General features: G+C 45.5%; 1 protein-coding gene and 1 non-coding gene across 7 annotated transcripts in view; both read right to left on the bottom strand.

Moving 5' to 3' along the window:
* The window catches only part of PBX1 (PBX homeobox 1), a 316,151-nt gene that overhangs the window by 174,239 nt on the left and 116,688 nt on the right, over positions 1-25,224 (bottom strand). The gene's annotated exons all lie outside the window — the stretch shown is intronic.
* LOC116148247 (U6 spliceosomal RNA) lies at positions 8,495-8,599 on the bottom strand. The gene has a single exon (XR_004131765.1). It is a non-coding gene; the product is annotated as a U6 spliceosomal RNA (small nuclear RNA).

Here is a 25,224-nt window from a genome sequence, read left to right as displayed (position 1 = left end):
GAGCTCCACCACCGCCCCATGCCCACGCCATCCCGCCTCAGATCCACGGGGGCTCCCGGGAAGCCCACCCCACCGCCCCAGCACCGACAGTGCACTCCGGCCCCAAGACGACTTCTGGGATTTCACCGTCAAGTGAAAACTGAGTCCATGGAAATGTTCCTGTAATAATATCAAATTCGAAAAGGAAAGGGGAGGGAAGGTCCACTGCCAGCTGAAATGAGCCCGAGGCACATTTTTGTTTTAATTTTTCTCTTCATGGCTTTTCAACACCTGCCTTCGCCCTTCCCCTCTCCCGACAAAATACGGCTTCAGGTGGCCCTGCAGCCTTATCAAGAGACTGGCCAGCAGATCCCTGCCAGGAAGTCTGCTGTGGGTGGTCTGTGCGCAGTGTCTTGGTGGTCCCCCAAGCTCTGTCCCTTCAGACCAAATTTCAAGGATACAGCGGTCTCTCCCTAATTGCCATCAGGGTCTGAAAATATCCTGGAAACATGAGAATCCCCCTCTGAACTCGCAAGTCAGTTCGGCGGTAGTTTATCCAACTTGAAAATGCTCCCCTCATCTCTTTCTATTTTTGTTTTCTTATTCTTTCTGTTTCAATGGGCCCAGCTTTGTTCTTCCAGTTTCGGGCTCACAAGACTAGAAGACTTCCTGACACAAGCAGATGGGCCCATGTTTCCAGAGGGTTTGCTTCCCACTTTTCCCACAGCCCTCTTCCTGAGGAGTTTCCGCTTTTGGAGAAAGAAGGCCAGCACTCTCAAGTGGCACATGAAGGAGGTAGGGGGAGCCTTCAGAGTGGCTGATGGTGACAAACGTGATCATAAAAAGTGGGCGGCAGCCGCCCTGCCCCCAGCTGCCCCTTGTGGGCTGGCAGGCCCCGCAAGGACCGTGTCCTGCCTCCTCAGAGCATCTCTGACACCCCTTCCACTGCTGATGTGCTTGGGTGTCCCCAGGGCTGTGAGCACCTCAGGCCACTAGCTTTTCCCAGTCTGTCTCCCCGACCCCTAGCATGGAACCCAGCAGAGAATAAGCACTCAGTAAATGCTGGTTGAACTGAAGGAGCAGATTCAGCCCACACCGGCCCAGGTGTGTGTTCAAGGCCAAGTACTTTGGAAACAGCCTCGATTCCACACCTGGATCCATCACACTTTCTTAATTCTGCCTTAGCCTCAGTTTGTCCAGCTCTAAAATGGGGATAACATAATACTGGGGCCACAGATTGGTCATGTAGATTAGGTATGTTAAAAGGATGTTGTAGCCCAAGGAGGGAGGGTACAGCTTAGTGGTAGAGCACGTGCTTAGTTTGCAGGCGATCCTGGGTTCAATTCCCAGTACCTCCATTTAAAAAAAAAAAAAAAGTAAATAAATAAATAACCTAATTACCTACCCCAAAAAATTAAAATTAAAAAAAAAAAGCACGTAGTCCAGTGTCTGACACATAACGGTCATCTGATAAATAAATATTCCTTGTTTATAAATAACTACCCCTCACTCATCCACATCTGTCCCTTCCAGAGCAGCTAGGGTAGTAGATGTGTTCTGATCAAAGAAAGGGCCGCATCAAGGAACTCTGCTTCTGGTCCCTGCTGTGCTGGGACTCCGACGGTCACTTAGTCACTCAGCCTCTCTGCACCTGTGGCCTGCACTGGGCCGGGGTCCCTGCCTCAGCGAATTGACTTGCAGATTGGCTGTGAGACAGCATGACCTACCAGATGTGGACACGTGTGGAGAAGCAAAAGCCAGACTCTCAAATCTGCTGCCAAGTCACGCTCCGGCAAAGCAGTTGGAAGTCGAGCGCTCCCCGGTCCTCGCTCCGCGCCCCATGGCGCCTGTGCCTCCCTGGGGCTCTGCCAGCGCTCCTGCCAGCCGTCAAGGCCGCCCATCGAGGCAGCGCCGGGTTTCACCAGGAACCCTGGCGGACATGGAGCCACCTGAGGGCGGGCGAACACCCAGACAACCTCCCTCCTGCCCACAGCATCACTGCAGCAGGACACAGGGCCTCCCTGGTGGGAGCAGCGGCTTCTCATTCTCACATCCTCTCACGGGCCTTCCAGGCTGCAAAGTTGTTGGGGTTTTTTTCCTTCCTCTTTCCCCACGGAGGGCATCTTAGTTTGGAGACTCTTAAACCCATTTGCATTCCCAAGACAAGCTCTTCAGCATGAAATTCATTTCAGCATGGAGGTCTTCCTCTTTTCTGTCCATCCTTTCACGGTGAAGCTGTCATGAATTTATCAACAGCTCTAGTGGTTTTTGTATCAGGGCCTTATAGGAGATGGGGATTTGTCCTCTCTCTCTCTCCTACACACACACACACACACACACACACACACACCCCACAACGGTGTTAGCCACAATACTGTTCTCATACCTGCCCTACCCCTGGCTCTCTTTCCCGGCCTCCTGCAGGGACACTGCCAAAGAAAATAACCAAATATTCATACGGTAAGGCACATTAAAACCCTGGGAAGATTGAAGCCTGGGCTCCGTGTCAGGGACACTCCCTCTCATAACCTGTATTCCAATCTCGGTGTCGGCGGAGCTGTGATCAGGTTCCGGGGCTCACCGGCTTCCCTGACATTTGCTGTCTCATGTTGTTTCTGCTCATCCTCTTTCAGCCTCGCACAAGTCCACGGTCCCTTTCAACTCACCACTGCAGATGCAAACTTGCCAAGAAAGTCTAGAAAGCACAGGACCTAAATCATCCTGGGAACTTAGCTGTGGCTGCGGTGATGCTTCTTTGGTTGGGTTGAGGGTTTTTCTAAGATCGCATCGCTGCTGCCTCCTCCAAGGCACCCAGAAGGAAGACTAAGGAGTCCAGGAGGGTACCAAGACTTGACGAAGATGTCCCCTCTTCACCCTGAGTGACTGGAGGGTGGGTTGTGAATGCCTGACTCAGTGTGTTCACATCTTCCAGGTTCTCATTATGATTTAAATCAGAGACTATGTATTATCTAACCGTTTTAAGTGCTGACGGCATTACCTGTAGGGGTGGCAGCCCTCCATACAGGGGCCGAGCACATTCTCTGATGGCCAAGCTCAAAGACAGGTAAGTTATAGGTGTGTGTGTTACACAACGAATATCACACTGGTATGAACATAGGTAGTTTAAAAATTCAAGCAAGGTGTATTATGATTTAAGGAAACCAGGTGTAACTAAAGGGGTGCTTCTGAACAGATCTTTTGGTTTCCTAAGAGGATCACCAGAAGGGTCTTAGCCGGACCCCTGAGCAGATTTCTTATATGGTTTGCTTTCCACTTATGCAATTTATACCCAGATGATCAGAAAGACATTTAGTGAATAAACTGAGTTATACCACACTTCTTAAGGGTGTCACACAACTTCACAAAAGAAAATCCCTGATGCACCTACAGGGTTGGGGTCCAATGACCCACAGAGATGGCGAGGAGAGAAAAGACAGATTGTCATCTGGCTAAAATCACCCAGCCATCTGAGGCCACAGGGACAGAAGAGAATAGTGGCTCAACAAAACAATAGAATCAAGACACTTTCAAGACACCCCTTAGGAAGGCACATGTGTTTAGAATTTTTAAAAAGAGGGAAAAAAAAGCAAATGTAGAATTCCAAAACTCAGGCAGTCAAAACCTAAAGGCCTATTAAAATTTAATCTCCTTCTGAAAACACAGTATCTTAATTATTTCTGTAAATGCTATGGCCATTAGGCAAATTAATACAAAATCCCAGATCAAAGTGCCACTCACACATAGATACTCACATAACATTAGGTAGCACGAAGGTGAACAGGTGCTGTAAACAATTTATTTGAATGTTTTTCATGTATCCACTAATAAAACCTTCTGAAGAGGTTAAAAAAAAATTCTAGAACACAAATTGAAAATTAAAGGCAAGTTGACGGTACCTCAAAATTAAACCTGTCAAGTGAGAAAATTATAATCAAAATCGTCTGTCTCTGGGCTTCTCAAATCCTTCACTGTGTAGTCACATAATATAAACATCTATATGTATATATATGCATATGTTTCTGCATATGCATATGAAAAATCAAAGAGGCAAACACGGAGAAGTGGTGAATCACTGGTAACACAAAACGAAGATGCAATCTGGTTTTCTAAGTAGATATATCCATAAACCCGTGCCCTCCGGCAGAGGCAGGCACACGGTCATTTCCTGTTATAGATGACTGTGGTTCTGCGAAATCATATGTATAGTTTTTAGGACTGAGTTCTGTTGCATTCTTTGGGGAATACATTATATAAGAGATGTCCACAGCCAGATATTTCTGAAAGTAAATAGTCTTATAATTCATCATTTTTGGTAACAGTAGGTTTTTTTTTCATTACCAGATACAACTCATATTATTTATTTAGAGTGAGATTTATTTTTTTTCACAGACATAATACTGTATAAATGAATGCTGCTCAACAGGGGGTGAGTGCGCCCCCAGGGGACATCTGGCAGTGTCTGGAGATGTTTTTGGGCTGTCACAGTGCAGGCATAGAGATGCTGCTGGCATCTAGGGTACTGAACAGGGATGCAGCTGAACATCTTCAGTGCACAGGAGAGCCCCTCACAACAAAGAATTTTCTGGCCTAAGAGGCCAACAGCACAGAGGCTGAGAAACAGTTTAATACAGCTTATCACGAACATTTCAAAATTCCTCAAATCACGTCCCTAAAAGACTTTGAAAAAAATGAGAAGTTATAAAACATAAAAGGTAACTCTTTTTAGTAGTATTTTGATCATCAAAAGTAGAGTTGCTTTTTGTGGATGCTATAATATATTACTTCACCACAAATATGCTCTTAAAACCTACCACCTACACACTTGCATGACAGCCCAACAGTGAGAAATGCTGGAAAATCAGCAAGGATCTCAGAAAAAGAAAAAAGACAAGACATTTACCCTGAGACATCCTTCACTGAACAGAGGAGTATCCAGGCCAATTGTGTTAAAATCAAATAAACTAAGATATAACAAAAGCTAACTTTTTAGCCAGTGAAAAATAGTTACATCTGGCACTTCAAGTCCTACCTGGGTGTATCCATCCAATTCCACAGCATGAGAGCCCCAACGTTCAGTAACGTAATAATATTATTTTTTCCATCAGTTAAGGTATAAAATGTGCGTACCCGCAGTCTTTAATATTAATAAGTCTTGTAACTAGCAGTTTCTCGGAGCTCCGAATTCTTGAGCACAACTAGAAAGGGCACTTATCCTGAAAAATCTAATAAATTTACAGTTTTATATACTTCCTTCAATTGTAAAAGTCTTGTTCAATAAACTTTAAAATGCCACTACAGAGCAATAACACAGACAGTATAAACCCAGCCCTGGGAAAGCCGTGCAACCAGAAATTGTTCCCCTTTCTGCTAGAGCAATAAAGTTTTATATGTTTGAACTGACTGTAAAAAGGTTTGAATGTTGGCAACTGGGGAATAATCTGTCTTCTTTATAGTTATTATCATATTTCCCACAAGACCCCTTGGTCTGTGTCAATCCTTCTTGTATATGACACCTTTGTACTGTCAGCGAAAGCAAGACTACTTTACTTTTTTTTTTTAACTATAGGACTTGTATCTGTTTTCCTTCAGATTACAGCTAACAGGAATAAATTATTTCTGACAAGCATCTATTGCAGCATTTTACCAAATAAAGCTGGTGGTGAACTGCTTTTCCGAGAGCGAGGAGGGTGGGGGAGCCGCCTCCTTTCTCCTCCTCTCTCTTTTTCTCAACTGATTCAAATGCAATTCAGGGATGGGGAAATTGGAGGAAATGCCAATAAAAAGAGATTTGTAGGGAAGTTGCTCTGAACGCCGGAGCCCATTGTAACAAGGTGGTTCGGTCCTCAGGGGTGCTGTTGGATCTGTGTGGAGAAGAGGTTTAGGAAAAGGTAAAGGAGGAACCATCCCTTTTCCTTCCCGACCTGTGTCAGGTCCGACAGTACCTGCACTTTTGGGTTCAGACAGAAAGCCAAGTCCAGCCAGTAGAAGCGGCGTTTCCCAGACTCTGATTAACAGCCGGTGAAGGATGCTGTGGCTATGCCCAGCAGGGGCAGACACCCCGAGCTGTCACATGTAGGCTGGGGCTCTTGGCCAACAGGTCATCAGCTCACGTGAAATGAGTTTAGGCTCATAATAATCAGCAAAGAGCCACTGTGTGTGTTGGGGTTGGGGGAGGGGGAATCTCGTGCCCTCTCCCCCTCCCCTCGCCCCACCACCGCGGCTTAACAACAGATGCAGGAACTTATACCCAGTAACCCATTACGCTCAACCCAGTTTGACTAAACCCACTCTGCTCCCTCTCCCAACTCTGCACCACCATCCTGAAGTCCCTCTGCCTTCCCGCAGTTAGAATAACACAGTGGAACACGTCAGAGAGGAATAAATAGGTATTTGCAAACACCAAGTTTTTAAAACTCAAAACATTATATGGCTGGATGTCCATGGGACTGGCACAGTAAGTCAGTTATCTCTGCACTCTGGAACAGATGGAGTCTCTCCAAGAGACCATGAGAACAGGATGATCAGTCGCACAAACACAGGCATATACACACACATCATACAGCCCCGTGAGTGCACACGCACGCGCGAACACAACCCAGCCAGCTCAGAATGAACAGTCAGCTCAAATGTGGAAGTTCTGGTGTGGGAGGGTAAGTGCAAAATTACAACCACAAACATAGCAACTCTACCAGAAGGAAGCCCCGCAAATAAAACAGCAAATCCGATTTCAGCTCAGTGAACTTGGGAAGTCTGAGCCTCGGGCGCACGGACGTGAACTCAGGAGGTCGTCTTTTTCCTCCTCGCTCTCTGTCCTCCATGAGTGCTCAGGACCACATTCTGGTGCTTTCTCCTCATGCAGTTCAGACAACAAACATTCTAACCCGTGTGTGGTAGACAGCAAGAAAGGCCTGACCAGGGTGATCCCTTCATAGTGTCAGGAGGACTGCGCTCCGCCTGCCCCCTGCTCTGCCTCATAGTGTTTTCATGTTCTTTTTCATTGTAGGCCATTACAAGATATTGAATATAGTTCCTTGTGCTCTACACTAGGACCTTACTGTTTATCTATTTTACATATAGTAGTTTGTATCTACAAATTCCAAACTCCCAACTTACCCCTCCACCCTCCCCTATCCCCCCATATCCAATGGAGAAAAGACAGTCTCTTCCATCAGTCGTGTTGGGAAAACTGGACAGCCATGTGTAAATCAGTGAAGCTAGGACACTCCCTCACACCACACACAAAAATAAGCTCAAAATGGCTTAAAGACTTAAACATAAATCAAGATATCACAAACCTCCTAGAGGAGAACACAGGCCAAACACTCTCTGATACAAATCTCAGCAATGTTCTCCTAGGGCAGGCTACCCAGGCAACAGAAATAAAAGCAAAACTAAACAAATGGGACCTAATTAAACTTATAAGCTTTTGCACAGCAAAGGAAACCATAAATAAAATGGAAAAAAAAAAAAAAAACCTACGGTATGGGAGAAAACATTTACAAACGATGGGTCTGACAAGAGCTTAGTTTCCAGAATATACAAACAGCTTCTACAACTCAGTAACAACAAAAACAAACAAACAAAAAACCTAATCCCCAAATAGGCAGAAGATCTAAACAAAGATTTCTCCAGTGAAAATATACAAATGGCCAATAGCACATGAAAGAGTGTTCAATATCACTAATTATCAGAGAAATGCAAATCAAAACTATAATGAGGTATCACCTCACGTGTCAGGATGGCCATCAAAAGAGGCCAAAAACGAGAAATGCTGGAGAGGGTGTGGAGAAAAGGGAACCCTCCTACACTGCTGACGAGAATGTTGCTTGGTGCACCATTATGGAAAACCGTATGGAGGTTACTTAAAAAACTGAAAACAGACGTACCCTCTTATCCAGCAATCCCACTCAAGGGCATATATCCAGAGGAAACTCTAATTTGGAAAGACATATGCACCCCAGTATTCACAGCAGCACTGTTTACAACAGCCAAAACATGGAAACAACCTAAATGTCCATCGACAGATGACTTGATAAAGAAGTTGTGGTATATTTATATAATGGAGTACTACTCAGCCATAAAAAATAAAGTGCCATTTGCAGCAACATGGATGGACCTGGAGATCGTCAATATTAAGTGAAGTAAGCCAGAAAGAGAAAGAAAAATACCATATAGTATCACTTGTATATGGAATCTCAAAAAAAAAAAAAAAAACAAAGACACAAATGAACTTAAACAGAAACAGACTCACAGACAGAAAACAAACTACTTTTTAACAAAAGCGAACTCACATATCTCTTAAAATCCCTTAAATGGCAGCTGCCTACTGGAAAAACCATGAATCCATAATAATGGTCCCTTACTCTCTTCAAAATAGGTTCTCGTTGTAGATCTTGGTTCTTGGGTTTGGCTCAGATGTCACAGCGACATTAATAAAAGGGCAATTTTTAAAACCTTTTTGGCATGTAACGGAGATATAGAAAAGTGCCCCAATCACAAGTGCACAGCTCAGTGAAAAAATACGAAATGCTTGACAAAGGTGCACAGCATCCTTGTATAAGGCCCATGCTATCGTCTCCGTATCATTCTCAGTTTTCTTATGTGCTGTTGAAGTGAGCACACAGGCATTCTAAATGCTCTCATGGTAGTAGGTTATCAGATTCAGGACCAGTACGGAGACCATCACCACCAGGAGAATGGAAGAGGTGCGGAGTGAGAGGCATTTCTCAAAGAAGAAACTACATGTCCCAGGCATCGAATTCATCAAAGGGGTTTCTAATGTGCAGATTTCTAGGCCACAGAGAAAACCTGCTCAGGCAGGGCCTGTGAATCTGCATTTTAAAAACACTCCCACGTAATTCTTTAGAACGACTGACCCTGCCAACTGAATACTTGCAATGGCCCTCCAGAACCCGATCATTACCCTTTTCAAAGATGAAGGGCCTGGGCGCACACGTTTCTGAGATAACGGTGAAGTTCAAAGATGGGCGCTGTGTTTTGACACAGAAAAGGAAGACATTTAGAAAAACAACTCATCAACAAAGGAAAAGAATTGTCCTGGAAGCTTTGCATCATTCTGCCTTTCCTCTGAATTCTACAGCCTGCATATCTATCCTCTGTATCCTAGTGGAATTTTAAAAACACAGGCAAAGAATCTCCCGAAAAGGCCTGGAGTTGGATCTCTCCTCTTGCTCCTTGACTACTGTCTTTCTTATAAATTTCAAACAAATCCAAGGTTCTCAGATATACCTTCCTTCCCGAACCCCAAAGGAGCTGGCTTTTGCAGGGACACATATGAAGGTGAGTAAGGAACAGAAGGACCCCACTAGCCCAAGGCAGGCTCACATTTAGAGGGTCTGTTTAGAGGGTCTTTATTGTTCCCCAGCTTACAGATTCTATCCATTATATGGTGTACGTGGAACTGGACCAAAATGTAAGTAGAGCAAAACGGGCAGATCAGTGGGCACCAGGCATTACCGCTACTAACACTGCTGCTCAGCTACCACGACGGCTGGTGGAACCACTGCTACTGTAACTGACGAGTTTGATGCCTGCTATGCGCCACGCACCATTCTAGACTCTTCCGACACCTCGCTGCATTTAATCCTCTGAGCTCCTCTTACTCAAATGCACCAGCAATATTATTTAGTGAGAGACAGGATCCCATCACAGGTTGGTGCCGTTTCTCACCTACACGTGAATTTCATCTCCGTTCCATTCAAGGCTGAATGTAAGGATGTCTGAGCGTGTCAAGCAGACAAGGGCAGGAAGAGAACTTTTCTGTTAAAAACGGTCAATGAGTCGAAGAAATAATAAGAGAGGCTAGAAACTAGATGCCTTTGGACAACCTACGTTAATGCCGTGTTCCTAATGGAACTGCTACTCCTTGAGGAAGACCAGAAATAAGCAAAAGAAAGTTCTCTGTTAGAGAAGCATTAGAATGAAGTAGATGACAAATGACTGGAGAAGGGGGGCAGTGGGGTGCCGATTATAAGAAAAAAAGTACACAGGACATATCCCTTTTTCGGAGAAAATTTTAATGTCCTTGGAAAGATAAGACAGCCTCATGTGAAACAGAGAAACACCACACACTGTATATAGCCAGCTGTTACATACAGTAGTACAAATTCGAAGAATCAAGAGACGATTCAATGAAAGCTGTAATTATTGGGGAAAAAGCAGCAGCAGGAAAGCTTGCAGGATGGATAGAGACTAGTTATACACAGAAGGCAAAATGGAAAAAAAGGATCCCAGGAGGAGCGGGGGCGACAGCAAAGAGATCAACTTGCCTGGAAGGTCTGGACCTTCTGGTGAGGAAGAGAAATCAGGAAAAGGAAGCAAGGCGGTAAGACTAGCTCCTCACCTCACCAGTGGGTAGCACATGTTAACTGAAGACCTAGAGCAGAGTCCAGACCACGGTAGACCAGGCCAGCCAACCTAGGTCCATCAGCTCCTGTGACAACACTGAGCCTCTCTGAAAGCTAAATGACACTCAAAAAATCCTCAGAATGTGGACCATCTCAAGGACAGGGTTCCTAGTGACATGATCTCAGAGGCTAGATCTTAGAGGATGAGGTTGGGATGAGAAACATCTGACACAGAAGAGCTTCGAAGAAAGATCCAGAAGCTGCTGGAAGCGAGGTTCATGCTTCAGCAAGAAGCACTTTCCAAACTAAATCAAAGCCAATGATGGACATTTTGAGGAAGAGTCCGTCTTAACCCCAAAATTCAGTGCTTCTGTAAAACTTCTGAACAAGAGAGGGAGGAATACCACAGCTCTCAGGTGACTCTGGTCCCCTGCAAGAGGATTCGAGGCTCCCACTGACCCAGTGCCAACAACATAAACATCCAGCCAGGGCAGTGTCCTTGAGGATGTGACCACATTGAAGGCAAAGAGATGCACGTGAACATCAGACAAGAACAGCACTGTTTGGGTAAAAACACGTGAAGTTGCTTGTTCGAAAACATTAGTTTCTTTGGTGAAGTTCCTCAGCTTATCATTTAATGCACAGGTATTGTTTTGTTACTAACAGCAAAAATAATGGTGATACTTTGGTTTTTGTTTGCATAATGTTTTATAACCTGCCTATACTTTCATCAGCATGAGTATGGTTAATCTTGATAATAAATCTGTAAGGCATTAGTTTTTTCATCTTAACACCCAGAGAGGGTGAATGGCTTGCTCAAGGCCACACAGCAGGTTAGCACCGGAGCTAGACAACACCCCATGTCAACTGAGCCCTCACAGTTTACTGAAGGCTTGTCCTGCGCAAGACACAGGGCTGGCCACCCCAGGACTCAGAGATGGGTGGGAAGGTCACGGGAACCCCACACAAAGGGAAAGCAGCTCGCTCAGTGAACCCGGCCACCTTTCACTTCACCTCACTCCACCTCACCTAGGCTGGCTGGACCCCTGCCATCATCCCGTCTGAGCCGGGTCTCCCCCTGACATGCTCACCTTTATCATCACCATATCATGTGTTGTACTTGACAAGGAGGCAATAAAGATGACCACTGTCTGCTCCTCTCCCTCCTGTTTTACAGCAAAGCCACCCCATTCTGGGCCGTGGGAGAACAGCTAGGCAGTGGCGACATAAAGTGGCAGGGAATCTTCTGGGGCCACTAAGGAAGCCGAGTGACATGAATCAACTTCTCTCCCAAGGAGCCAAAGCACCCCTCCGAAGCCTCCAAGGGAGGAATCAACAGAGCCTCCAGCTCCCCGAACGTGCCCTCCCTGCTTCTGCCGAACCCAGCAATCACGGCACGTCCTGTCTCGAGCAGCCCTGGGGATCCCGAGGCCCTCGGGAGCTGCCAAGGCTCTGTGATGTACAGGCTGCTAATACCTCGTTATTAAGAGCCCGTTTGTCTCCACTCCTCTGCGCACGCCTGCTTCCCCGCCTGAAGAGAAGCCACACACACGTGCTCGCGCAGAGGGACGTGGCGGGAAGCCCCGGAACCCACAAAGGGAAAGCAGCACGCCAAGGGTTAAGCACCCCCTGTAATAAGCATCTCTGTTCCGGCATGTTGCAAAAGCCCATTACCTCCTGCCACATTACCTCATTCATTTCTTATATGCGGATGGTTTATTTTCCCATGAGCACCCTGGCTCTCAGTATTAAGTCCCCTCCCTCGCCTCTATTTCTCTATCCATCACATTTAACACTCTGACAGTAACAGTCTATAATGTTTCTATTCTACAAAACCGCTCTGTCAACTCCGGGCTTCCAGAGCAGCAACTGAGGAAAATAAATAACATCAACGCCGGGGACGACAGCATCACAGCTCCCTTTCTGCTGGGGTTTTTCTTTTTTTTTTCCATTTTACTTTATTTTTATTCTACAAAGGGAGAAAAAATAAAGGGGGGAGGGGGAGGGGGAAGCAGGGAAGAGAATTCCCTTCTCATCCAGGAGACACTTAACAGACCTGCAGGGGTAGTCTCGGCACTTCCCTTCCAGACAAAGAGGTCCTCTCCCCTTCCCTTCTCTCGGATCCCCTGACCACCCTCTTCCGGGTTCACGGTGGTTCACGACTGGTATTTACTGCCGGGCACGCCCTCGGCCTGCTGCCATAGAAGCAGAGCAACAGAGTCGGGTGGGTGAGTGGCACCCTGTTCACAGTGTAGGGTGATCGTACATCCGTGTCATCTTTTCTGCAGTGAGGGTCCAGGGAGGCGGTCTCGGCAGTGCATGGGTCCACAACCTTTGTTCTGGGGGCGACACCCAGGGAACAGAGACTCTGGAAGCCAGGAGCAGGTGGAAGGGCAAGGAAACTAACTCCTGAGAAAAGAAAACAACTCTAGAAACCTGCCTCAGCTCCTTGGTCCTGGGGGTTCACCAAAACCGGGTTTATTTTCATCATTTTAGATACAAATCACTTAAAAATATGTTCTCTTTCCTCTAGCTTCTTTAAAAGATATCTAGAGAGAGAGAGATAGACAGACAGACAGACGGATAGTCGGATAATCTTGAACATACTTTGGCATCCTCTTCAGGATCCAAATCATTTATCATTACAAATGCCAATTATCGCCCAGGCCCACTGCTAGGTGGGCGTCTGCAGACCTACTGTACGTAAACTCTATCTGCTGGGCTTTTTATTAAGCTCCCAAGTCTCCTTTTAATAGTTATACTGCCTCTCAGAGTTTCCTCCTCTTCCTCTTCTTCGTAGAAGGCACAGTGTTACAGTTGACATACCAGATTGTGGGAGCCAAAGCTGGCCTTGACTGACCGGCTGTGGGAACCTGTTTCTGACCCCCTCCCTGCTGTGTCCCCACCTGCAGAATGGAGACAGTCGTGTTACCAAGCTCCGGGGGTGTAAGGAATCCCTGAGTGAATACCTGTGAGTGGCTGAGAGAGCATCCGTGGGTAGGACGTGCTCGGTAAGCATTAGTGATTATCAGACATCCATCCTGGCAGGGGCGGGGAAACCAGACAACGACACAGTTAGAATCATGTTTGAAATAAGAGTCGAGGGGCTTTGGGTGGTGGCCTTTGGGCACTCTGTTGAGTCAACTGCAGGGACTGATGTACACGGAGCCTTCGCTGGGTCACGTGGAGGCCTTCCATGCCAGTGTCCCCATCGCTTCACATGGGGGAGGCTGCCAAAGCTGAGTCTGCAAGGTGAGATGTAACTGTAACTACAGCGAAGCTCATTGAGCTTAAGGAAAGAATGAGGGGACAGAAGATAAGGCAAGAAAAATAACGGCCTTTCACTCAGCACCACCAAACGCAATTCTGTGATTCCTTCTATTCATCTGCACAGGGCTGTTTCTCAAAGAAAGAGGATAAGAGGTGCTATGTATCAAATCGTCTTGATAAGTATTAAATACTCTGTGCATTATTATTTTTACCAACAAGACCATGACTATTACTCAACTTTGAACCCAAAAGCAGTTCAAAGGCACTTTGTTGTTGTAGTCATTGTTTTTTGTTTTTTGTTTTTAGTATAATTTACAATGTTGTGCTATTTTCAGGTATACAGCAAAGTGATTTCATTTTACATATATATATATATATATATATATATATATAAAATTATAACATTATAATATATATATTCTTTTTCAGATTCTTTTCCATTATAGGTTATTATGGGATATTGAAGAATACAGTTCCCTGTGCTACACAGTAGGTCCTTGTTGTTTATCTCCTTTATATACAGTAGTGTGTATTTTTTAATGCCACACTTTTTAAACCTAAAGGCATTCAGAGGTGGGTGTCTTGCTTTCTCCCTCTGCTGCCACTCAAGGGGTCATGGAATTTCTTTTTTCCGTCTCAGATGCGTCAGAAGGGAGAAAAGCACAAGCTAGGTATTCAACCTTCTTGATAACAGGTACCCCAGGGATTTACTGAAGTCCACCTCAACTGCCCAGACTCACCCTCCACTAAAGGAAGGTCAGGTGCCAGCACGTCTCAGCTTCAAAACAAGGCCTGCATTCCAACCAAAAAGGCTGAGGGGAGGAAAAAACTCAAGACCAAATGGGATATAGCATGTTTGATACCCAGAGGCAATGAGGAACTAGCTCCCAATACTTCATGTCTTGTCTGGTTCAATTCTAAACATCACAAACAATCCAACTTACTGAGCAAAGATCATTCTGCTTTTTTTTTTTAATTGAGGTATAGACATTTTACAATGTTGTGTCAATTTCTGCTGTACAGCACAATGCTTCAATCATACATGAATATACATATATTCATTTTCATATTCTTTTTCACCATAAACTACAAGATATTGTATATATTTCCCTGTGCTATATAGTATAAACATGTTTATCTATTTTATATATACCAATAAGTATCTGCAAATCTCAAACTCCCAGTTTATCCCTTCCCACGCCCCTCCCCTCTAGCAACCACAAGTCTGTATTCTGTTTGTGAGTCTGTTTCTGTTTTATAAATAAGTTTTTTTTTTTAAGATTCCACATATGAGTGATATCATATGGTATTTTTCTTTATCTTTCTGGCTTACTTCACTTAGAATGACATTCTCCAGGGCCATCCATGTTGCTGAAAAAGGCATTATTTTATCATTTTTTATGGCTGAGTAGTATTCCATTGTATAAATATACCACAGCTTCTTTATCTAGTCATCTATTGATGGACATTTAGGTCATTTCCATGTCTTGGCTATTGTAAATAAAGCTGCTATAACATTGGGGTGAAGGTGTCTTTTTGAATTAAGGTTCCCTCTGGATATATGCCCAGGAGTGGGATTGCTGGATCATATGGTAAGTCTATTTTCAGTCTTTTGAGGAATCTCCATACTGTTTTCCAAAATGGCTGCACCAAACTTCATTCCCACCAACAGTGTAGGAGGGCTCCCTTTTCCCCACACCCTCTCCAGCATTTATCATTTGAAATCACTTCTGCTTTTATGATGTTTGTGTGTTTCGTGGTTGGGGTAGGGGTGATGTAAGGACTATAATCAGACCATCTGACATTATTTCATTATTTCAAATGATCACATACCATTAGTGCTGCTCATAGCACTCTTTGACACTTCAATCTTTCTGTTTTGATGACAGAAAAGCAAAGGTGACCTCATGGTACCAAAGGTGCCCCCTCTAGGGAAAGAGTGAGCTTTTCATATAATTTATTTCCAATAAATTAACATTAAGAAAGCCTGTGTATAAAGAAAGCATTAGAGCGAAAAATACATAGGTAGGCACAGTTCCTATGCTCAAAAGTTTATAATTTAGTGAAGAGAGGGGGACTTATGAACAAATGACTAAAATTAAAGGTTGAAAAAAGAGTTGAAAAATTATTTTTAAAATGCTAAAGCCACAGGTATTTTGTTATAGGAACATGGTAGAAGGGGTGATCAATCTGAAAGGAAGGGTCTTAGGAGAGCTTCCAAATTTTCACAAAAAGAGTGCTATTTGGGAGATTACAGAACTTTAGGTTGTTAAGGGCTCAGCTGTTAGAGTCATTTCACCCAGGTTCAAATTCCCTACTTTGCCAATTTCTACCTGAGTAATTAAGAGCAAGTTATTCAACCCCTCTAAGCTCAGTTTACTGGTCAATATAATGGGGACATGATAGTACAGACCTTACCGTTTTTGTAGGGAAGATTAAATGAAATGATCAACGTAAATAAGGCAAAGCCTGGTACGTTACTGTTAACATTAAGTTATGTTAACATTAGCTATTTTTATTATTATAATCCTTCCCCAAACCCTATGAAGTAGGTGATATTGTAACCTCTACTTTTAGTATTGAGAAAACAAACACAAGGCAAATTAGGTAACCTGCCCAGTGTCACACAGTAGATGGAGGATCCAGGACACAAATTCAGGACAGACTGACTGCAAAGCCCAAGTTCTTTCTTTCCCACTATATTTCATTCTGACCCACAATAAACTCTGGCTCCTCCCGGGAAGGAGGTCCTGGGAACTAAGGAGCTAAGCCTCTGAGTCACCTGAACATAAAGCACGATTCTAGGTGAGGTCACGCTTTGTCTCTGAGGAGATGAAGTCAAGTAAATGTCAAAGATGTAGCCCAAAGGAAACCAATAATTACACAGAAGCAATCACAACATTCTATGAAACTGAAAGATCTACCACCATCGGATGAACAAAACTCTTGGCGGCATCTGAATTCCCTCTCTCTCCTAATTTCCTTATTCTTACTAACACCAACCCATCCTCCCAGATAACCAGATCAGAAAACCTATGAACACAGACACACAGACACACAGAGATGGAAGACATCTCAGGCCTCGTTCATACTTGCAAAAACCACACAGCAGATGCCTCAATGACAACCCTGGCAAAAGCTCATTTCCGACAGTTACATGCTTAGGTGGGCATCTGTGCCCACACCCTCTGGCTATTTGGGGACGGTTATAATTGCTAAACAGTCTTTCATTGTAATGAGTCATGTCCCATCTCAAACATTTGATGGAAGCCAAATTAATGAATGAATTAAACGATTCAGTCATCCTCGTCTCATACCTTTCCTTCAACCTCCATATCTAGATGGTCACGGGGCTCTGCTCATCTTTCTTTCAAAAAAAGTCAGATCCTTTCCCTTCCCAAAACACCATTCATTGACTCAGACCCTGGATCCTTTTGTCTCCTGGCTGAAACCCCTGTCTTCAGTCTTTCTCCAGTCTAGTACATCCTACCCATTTTTACCAGACTGAAAAGCCTTAAATCTGATTTCAGCACATGCCGTCTGTGCTCAAGACCCAAACCACTGGGTCTCCGTTTCTTACCACATATCTAAACCCTTCTGTTAGACATTTAATGCCACACTTTTACTGACAGATACAGGGGACCTCACTTTATCCATTACATTCTATTTCCCATGCTTCTCCCAACCTGATTTCAACAACCATTTCATAAGACAGTCTTACAAATAGACACGCACATAGAAGCAGGTGGATGTAAGTTGTATGGAACATGTCCAGGGACACATAACCACACATGGATGAGCCAGGACTCACTCTTCAGACTCCTGTCTAGGGCTCTCTCTAGTCAATCAGGATATGACACGGTACTAAAGTTGCCTGAACGCTGGGGTCCGTGGATAGGATGGTACCCACATGACTACAATGAATGATTGTGGAGCACCTACTATATGCCCAAGCCTGTCCTAAAAAAAGAAAAAAGAAAAAAAAGAGACAGAAGAATATACAAAGACATCAACTGCAAAATACATACAGTTCAATGGGAAAATAAACATGTAAAAATGAAAAGAATGTGCAAAGAACAAAATGACAAAGACCAAGTAATATAAGGTGTATATGACCTTGAAGGACTATACAAGACAAAGCGAACACCAAGAAGGAATCTCTAAGACCAGATGAGCATTCTCAGTCAAGGCTGCTGCCAGGATTTGCATGATGAGTCCCAGTTTACTATGGGGATGGTAGGTACAGTGTTCCTAACAGAGGAGAAGATCTCAAAAGTCTAAGACAGAAATGGCAGGTTTCAGGCATCTCCAGCCTACGATGAGATAGAAGAAAATGGTAGGGAACAGCCCTGGTGAAATAGACAAAGGCTAGACCCAAGGGTACTGTGGGCTATACCAGGGACCTCAGGGGTCATCCCGCAGACTTTGGCCTTGTGTCTGTCCATCAAACATGCACAGTCGGTGAGGATCAGATTTAAGACACACTCGAGAGGGAATTCACAGGAATACGCACAGTTCCCAGCAGGCTATGAAGCTACCCCTTCTCTCCCACCCAGGAAAGCATATGGGATTTCAGGTGAGTGAGAGTGACATTTTTATGGTGATCACTCGAATTAGTTTAAAATTTTAAATAATTTGCAAACCTCAGGTCTTAGCCTATTATTAATATCAAAATGACTTGTGACATACTTCACAACCAATCATGGCACAAGAGTTTTGAGATTCAGGACTACAGCATTTGACATTGGAGCTGCCAGTGAAGAATTCTAAATCGGGGGACAGGAAGCAGGTTTGCAATGTGAAGGGTGTCACAGCGAACCTGAGACAGGGCGGGCAGTGAGAGGATTTTCCAGGGCAGAGATACCCCGATAGATAGGTGGTCAGCGTGGCTGTCTGGATAAGTGTCTGAAAGGCAGTCAGGGCCTGACCTGGGACTGTGGCAGATGGGGAAGAGAAATGATACGGGATATGGTCAGGGTGCGTTTGCTGACCTTTGTATTCCCCTCACCTGGCACCAAGCCTGGCATAAAGTGTTCAAGAAACGTTTGCTGTTAGAAGCAACACAAACTGGCTAATGATTACACGGGGGAAGCAGGACTTAGAAAAAGAGTCTGACCCAAACTGGTGGCTTCCAGATTGGGCAGATGAAAGAGAGAAGGAATACAGGAAGAAGGTTTGATGTGAACAGGATGCTGAGGAGGTCTGCCCTGGATGTGCAGAGTTTAAGGATTCCGTTAAACACGGACGTAGAGACACGTGCTGGGCACCTACACTTGCAGATCTGAAACTCACAGAATCACTCTGGGTGGAAAATACAGGTTTTACTTTTCCACGTGTTGAATAAATATTCACCGGGTATTCACTTTGGCCCAGGCACTGTGCTGCTCTCTGGGGATGCAGAGGGTGACAGGAAAGATAGGGCCCCTGCCCTCAGCGAGATGACAAGTAGATATATTTGTAAGCCATGAGTATTTAGGTGATGCAGAGTCTTAAGGAATGGGGGGAACATTTCAGCAATGAGTCAAGAAAGAGGCACCACCGGAGTTAACTGAGAAGGGCCCACCGAGGAGCTACGAAGCAAACCAGGAAATCAAGCGAGGAGGGCGCTTCACCACAGAAAGGTCGTTGGTATCAAACACATCAAGAGTCCACAACTGAAGAGAGTATCGCCTGGATCTGTCGACTAGGAGATCCCATGACCCGGAGAAGCAAAAATTCCAGAAGCCAAGAAGCTTTCTAGAAGTGAGCTAAAGGAAGTTAGAAATCTTAGAAACAATAGACAGGCGGGGGCTGTGAAGTCTGGAGTCACCCTCCCAGAAGGCTTCGTGGAGGAGGGACCTGGTTCAAGGAGGGGCAGAAGCTACAGTGGACAGTTTTAGGCAAAATCAAAACAGAACACGGCCCATCAAAAGGGTTGGCCTCGGAGAACCCTGCCCTAACTCTTCTGAAGGGCTAAGAAGGGCATAAGATACCTCTGATTAGCAACAGGTTGCTAGGAGGAAGGTACTGCGGAGTTCAGGGCAATAGACCGCCCCTGCTGGAGTCTACAGACAGACTCGTTCTTCATCGGCTGCAACGCTCAGAGAAGAGCGTTGCTCTGAATTACATGAGCAAAAGTACAAGAGAGCCGCAACGGAACGACAGATCTACTCAGTGAGAACACACGATGGCACAGCTCTCCCTCTGTTCTACCCAGAGAGGCCGCCCCAGGTAGGGGTCAAGGAGAAAGAGTGGAGGGGGTCAGGTGGTGAGAAGGGTGGTGAGAAGGGAGTTCTGCTAGGCAATGTGGGTTACGTACACATCTACAGAACAGCAGGTGACACCGACTCAGAGGATGCCATACAAATGTCGCACTTTGCCCTCAAAAACATGTGCCATGCTTCACTAAACTTACAAGACCAATAACCTGGGGCATTTGTCAGTGCCAGACTTGCCCTCAGGTCCTTCTGGTATTGCGGTAACTGTAATACCTCCCTGGTTCCTCCAGAGGTACCCAGGGGAACAGCAGGCAAACCCTAAAGGCCAGGTAAAGCGACCCGTTTCGTGCTGCCTTCCTCCCCCAAGAGCGAGCACGAACGCAGGGCTGGTTCAGAGACACCTCTTCCTGCTGCTCCGCGTCAGATGGACTGGGGGTACAAGGGTGCCGTGATACGGTGGCAGCGGAGAGAGCCCCAACCCCACATCATCCCCGTCTCCTGCGGAGACATCGGTACACACACAGTTACACTGGCAAACAGAGGTCCCAGGGAGGGCACATATCACACCGGCACCGCTCTGGGGATCAGCCAAGGCTCACAGACACCAGGTTCGATGGCAGAAAGAACTCACTCCGGGTTTCATCTTCAAGCTGCAATTTACCAACTCTATTATGACCTTGTGTAAGTTACCTGACCTCTTTGTGCTTTGGTTTCTTTATGTGAAACCAGACCCTAATAAAAACGACCCCCGATACACACTCAGCAGCTGTGAAGATTAGGCGAGCTAATGCTCCCTGCAAGTTTGTTTTTAACCTCATTTTAAAATAGGAAATACACTTACCATATAAAAAACACGTCTACGCTGTACACATTATGATCCCCACATGCCACTGCGTCTTGCTTCACCCTTGCCTCCATCCCCCCGTCCCCCACCTCACACCCGGCCTCTGCAGATAACCATTTTTATTCCTTTCTTGTTTAGCTCTTCAGTGTTTTAAGTGTGATCATCATTGTCATGGGAGAGCAGGCTGGGAGGGGTAGGACAGGATGGATGGCTGTGTCATCTTATAAGGAGCCCCATCTCCCCCAAGAAAACCTGCCTCCTGATTACCATAACTATCTGATCCCTCTCATTCATTCGCTTATGCATCCATTCAACCAACGTGTGTTAAGTGCCTGCTGTACTCAAGGTACTGAGCGAAGCATCAGCCTGATTCTAGGATTTCCAGCTGAGATTAGTAAGTGCATCTGTGGTACTTCTGAGTTCACACCATCCTCATTTACACTCACCCTCATGCTATTTTTCTGCCTGGGTACGAGCTGCCTTTGGCCAGGGACCATATACTTTTTTTTTAACTTACTCAAAGTCACAGAGCCAGGAGACGTTCTAAGCTTTCTATTTGCCCACAGCATATGGTGTGGTGCACACCAACACACACGGTAGATGCTCAGACAGACCTGCAGGCTTGAACCGGTCATGGGCAAGGAGTCGCGCTGGATGGTGACGGCGCCGTTGGGCAGGCAGTCTTGGGTCCAGGAGCCCTTCTATCAGCCTGGGAGAAAATCCCAGATGGCCAGCAGGTCCGGGGGCAGGCTCCGGAGTGGGGGCTGCTTTAGCCTCAGGCTGGGGCTAAGTGAGCCGGAAAAAAATGGTCTCCAGATTCTTACACGGCGAGTAGAGGTGACAGAGCAGGAAGAGCAGAAGGAACGGAGCTTAGAACAGTTTAACACGTGGTGAAAAATGATCAAGGAGAGAAACATCCCTCCTCAGAAGGAAATGCTCTAGCCAGCTGTTCTCAGAGGCGCACTGTGTTGTTATCAGGACCAGACGTTCCAGCAATGACACTGGCTGCCCCGGACAGCCAAAATACTTCCTTTATTTATTATTATTATTTTTAAGATCTAACAATTCTCAAATCACTTTATAGCACATCCTTGAGCGGCCCTCCAGAGCCCTCTGCATTCTTAAGGATTCCTCCTCATTGTGCTCACCATGTGACTCTGCGACCTTGAACCACAATGTAATGTAGCCTCTTCGGGCCTCCACTGCTTCATCTGTAAAATGGGGGTGCCCATTGCTGTTCTGCCTGTGTTGTCAGGAGCTGATGGGAATCAAATGGGTTAACGTATGTTGAATCCAGGTATGCTATAGATAGAAAATGTGTCACTGGTGTTAGAGTAAGTATGAACTGGGAGGGGAGAGAAAGGTGTTATTTTTAAATGAATAATTTTCAAGGTAAGGACCAACTAATCTCACACACAGCAGTCATTTCACAGTCATTTTTTTTTTTCTTTCCTTTTCTGATCTTCCAACCCTACAGAGACCTTTCTGGCCTCTTCTCATAGCAGGCCTGACAATCACTTCTGAACAATATATACATTAAAGGTGAATTCCAAATGCGAGCAGAGAGTCCTTTATATTCCTCCCCCACCCCACCCCCAGCCCTTTTATTCTGTCTGTCTATCTGAGATGCCTTCTTTCCCAGACACCCAGGGCCCCCTCCCTTCCCCACCCCCCGGCCAGCATCCAATGTGGTGGAGATGATAACGGATAATGTAAACCTGCGGCCTGCAGACAGCAGAGAGAACGAGAGCACAGAGGGGAGGCCGAGGAGGAGCTGGTCAGGATGCATGTAATCAGAAGGGTTATCTAATGCTAGTTTCATTCTAATTGAGTCAGTACCATATGTCACCCTGCAATAACATCGCAAGCAGCATGCAACTGAATACATATTTAATTCACATAATGGGTACAGCAGTAGAAGTAATCAAGGCAGTTTGCCATAAGCCATAAAGAAATGTAGCTTGTTCCTATCAAGAAACATTTGGCACTTAGGGAGAGAACTGTTTCACCAGTGAGAGGGGAGCTGCATTACTGCAAAAGCTCAAGGTGGGAGGGGGAGAGATGGGTGTGGGGAGCCGGGCCCCGGGGAGAAAGAGAAAGAGGAGAGGGAGAAGGAAATGAAGGAATGAAAACACCAAAGAGATGCAAGCCAGAACCTCGATCCACAGCGAATGAGAATCAATGAAGGAATATTATCAGCGGATCGTTGGCCATCGCAATATAATTAACAGTAATGGATTTATTGGCAGAAGCTTAATGATTTTACGTTAAATGGGCCTCAGAATTTCCTGTGTTGTCGTGGGTCCTTCTCATTCTCTCCTCGTCCAACCCACGTCCCGGTAAATGGATGTAGCTGTGGAGGGTTAAAAAAAAAATTTTTTTTTTCTACATCTCTTCATCTGGATTGGCACCTGACAGAAACCTGCTCGCCCATTGCCTTCATTTCCTCCCTCAAGGAGATGATTAATACGGCTGGGCAACGCTCATCAATATCTTCGGACAGATCAACTGGAGTTTTCATTAAACCCATATTAATGTCCCAGATACACAGCTGTGGACAGGTTATTCTTACAAAAAAAAAAAAAAAAAGAAGAAGAAGAAGAAGAAAGAAAGGAAAGGAAAGAAAGAAAGGAAAAAGCCCTTTACCTCGGTTAACTATTTGTCTTGAATTAACAGGAAACCTGGCCCCTTCCCTCATTAGGGTTTCTTCCACCAACATGCTTTGATGTATATTTCATGAGGATAAACAAACATTCATTTCACTTTGGGAAGGTGTTTGCTGTAATGTATTGTCAGCGTAGCCAGCAATGAGGGGACATTAATTTCAATTCTGGTGTTTAAACACTTTGGCGAGTCCCAATTACTCATTCCCCAGCTCGGTATCAGGAGCCCCGGAGGAAGGTCGCCGGCTCTCCAGGCGGCCCAAGGCGCCAGCGGCAGGCGCGGCCCCACCCTCCAGCCCAGCTGGTGGCTCTTCTCAGAGGGGCTTGTTACCCACCCTTCCTCAGGTCAGATGGTGACACCAAGGGCCACAACTTCAGGGGAGACCCAGCCTGCAATACTGCGATCATTACGAAAAGCAGTTTGCTATGAGGAGTTTGGAATGGAAACTGAACTCTCCTTTTTCTTGGCCTAAATCTGAAGATGCCAACCATCTTATGGAGAAGAGCAAAGCCTCGTCATCTAGAAAGGCAAATGCTGGGAGGGGAACAGAAGAATGGAGGTAGGGTCAGGGGTCATTGATGAAGACCTGAAAATAGATGTAGAAGAGGTCATGGCCTTGGGGCCACTGGAGGGGCTCATGGTGGCAGCTTCCAGCCACCCCACTGCTCATTAGAAATGTATGTGGTAGCCTTTCCATCTACAAAGAATCAGGGGTAGAGACCTCATACATCACATGAGAAAACGTGTTGGATGAGTTTTGCAAAGCTGGAGGACCAAACAAATAAAGAATCAGTGATATTACTTATTTATATTGCATCTGCAACCTTAGCTAAAAGTTCTTTAGCAATGCACCAAACCTCTCTTTCAAGCTATTATTGATCTGTACGCATTCTCAGATACACCGGAGAATCTATTTATAGGAGACAGCTGGAAAATACGTCCCCAATCTAAGGAATCCTTTTTTAAAATGTGGATAACTACCCTCAAGTCTATCTGAATGGTTACGTTCAGTTCATGATAAACTAAAGGTAGACAGATGCACATGAGTTTCAAAGATACAGCCCTGACTAAGGTTGAGAAGATGAAGATGAAAAGATGGCATGAGACGCCATGGCCTTGGAACGAGCGAGGAATTGTTGGGAGAGGCAGGCATCCCAGAGAAGTCTCTGCCACAAGAACCAGTCCCCAAAAGCACCTCGGGAGTCACAGAGGGAAAGAGCCCTGGGCTCACGTGGGGAATAACACGACACAGAGGGTCTCAAACACCTGCCTGCAGCAGGACACAGCTGGGGAGAGTTAGTGAGATCTGAAAAACACGAAACCAATAAGAAGAAAGGAAGAAAGCCCACCTGGTTCTGATCAAAGCTATTTCTTCCTTAAGTGAGTGCTAAGTCCGCAGCTGCACCATATACAAATCCCTAAAACGAACCCAGAACCCAAAGCCGGTTATGGTTCCTAGACAACTCACCCCCCGTTGCCAGTGAGACATACAAAATGTTCTTAGAACCTGGTGCGCGCTTTTGGCTTCATTCCGATGCGCGTGGAAAATCCCTGTTGTCACACAAGCTGGGCGGGTACCTGACAGATACCAGTGTATGTGGACCACTGGTTCAAATCCTGAAATACTTCTAGACCAGTTGATAAACAGCTGTGCCTTAACGCACCTCTCTACCTCCAAGGGCCACCCCCTCTTTGCCCCAGTGTCTCCCCTGTACTTTCCAAGGGCCCAGCAGCTGAAGGGTTAAGTCTCCAGCACACAGAAGGTGCCGCTGTCCTGAGGACCCTGCTCCATCACTAGGGCCACTGTCCACTCTGCCTGGCTTGGTACCCATGCCACCCTGGTTGTTGTCAAACAGTCTGAAGACCACTTCTACATCCAACAAGTATCAGTGGTCAGTGCATC

The sequence above is a fragment of the Camelus dromedarius genome, chromosome 23, assembly GCF_036321535.1.
Source record: "Camelus dromedarius isolate mCamDro1 chromosome 23, mCamDro1.pat, whole genome shotgun sequence".
In the NCBI taxonomy this organism is placed as follows: Eukaryota; Metazoa; Chordata; class Mammalia; order Artiodactyla; family Camelidae; genus Camelus; species Camelus dromedarius.
Note: the sequence above shows the minus strand (reverse complement) of the source record. Positions and strands in the feature narration are given on the sequence as shown.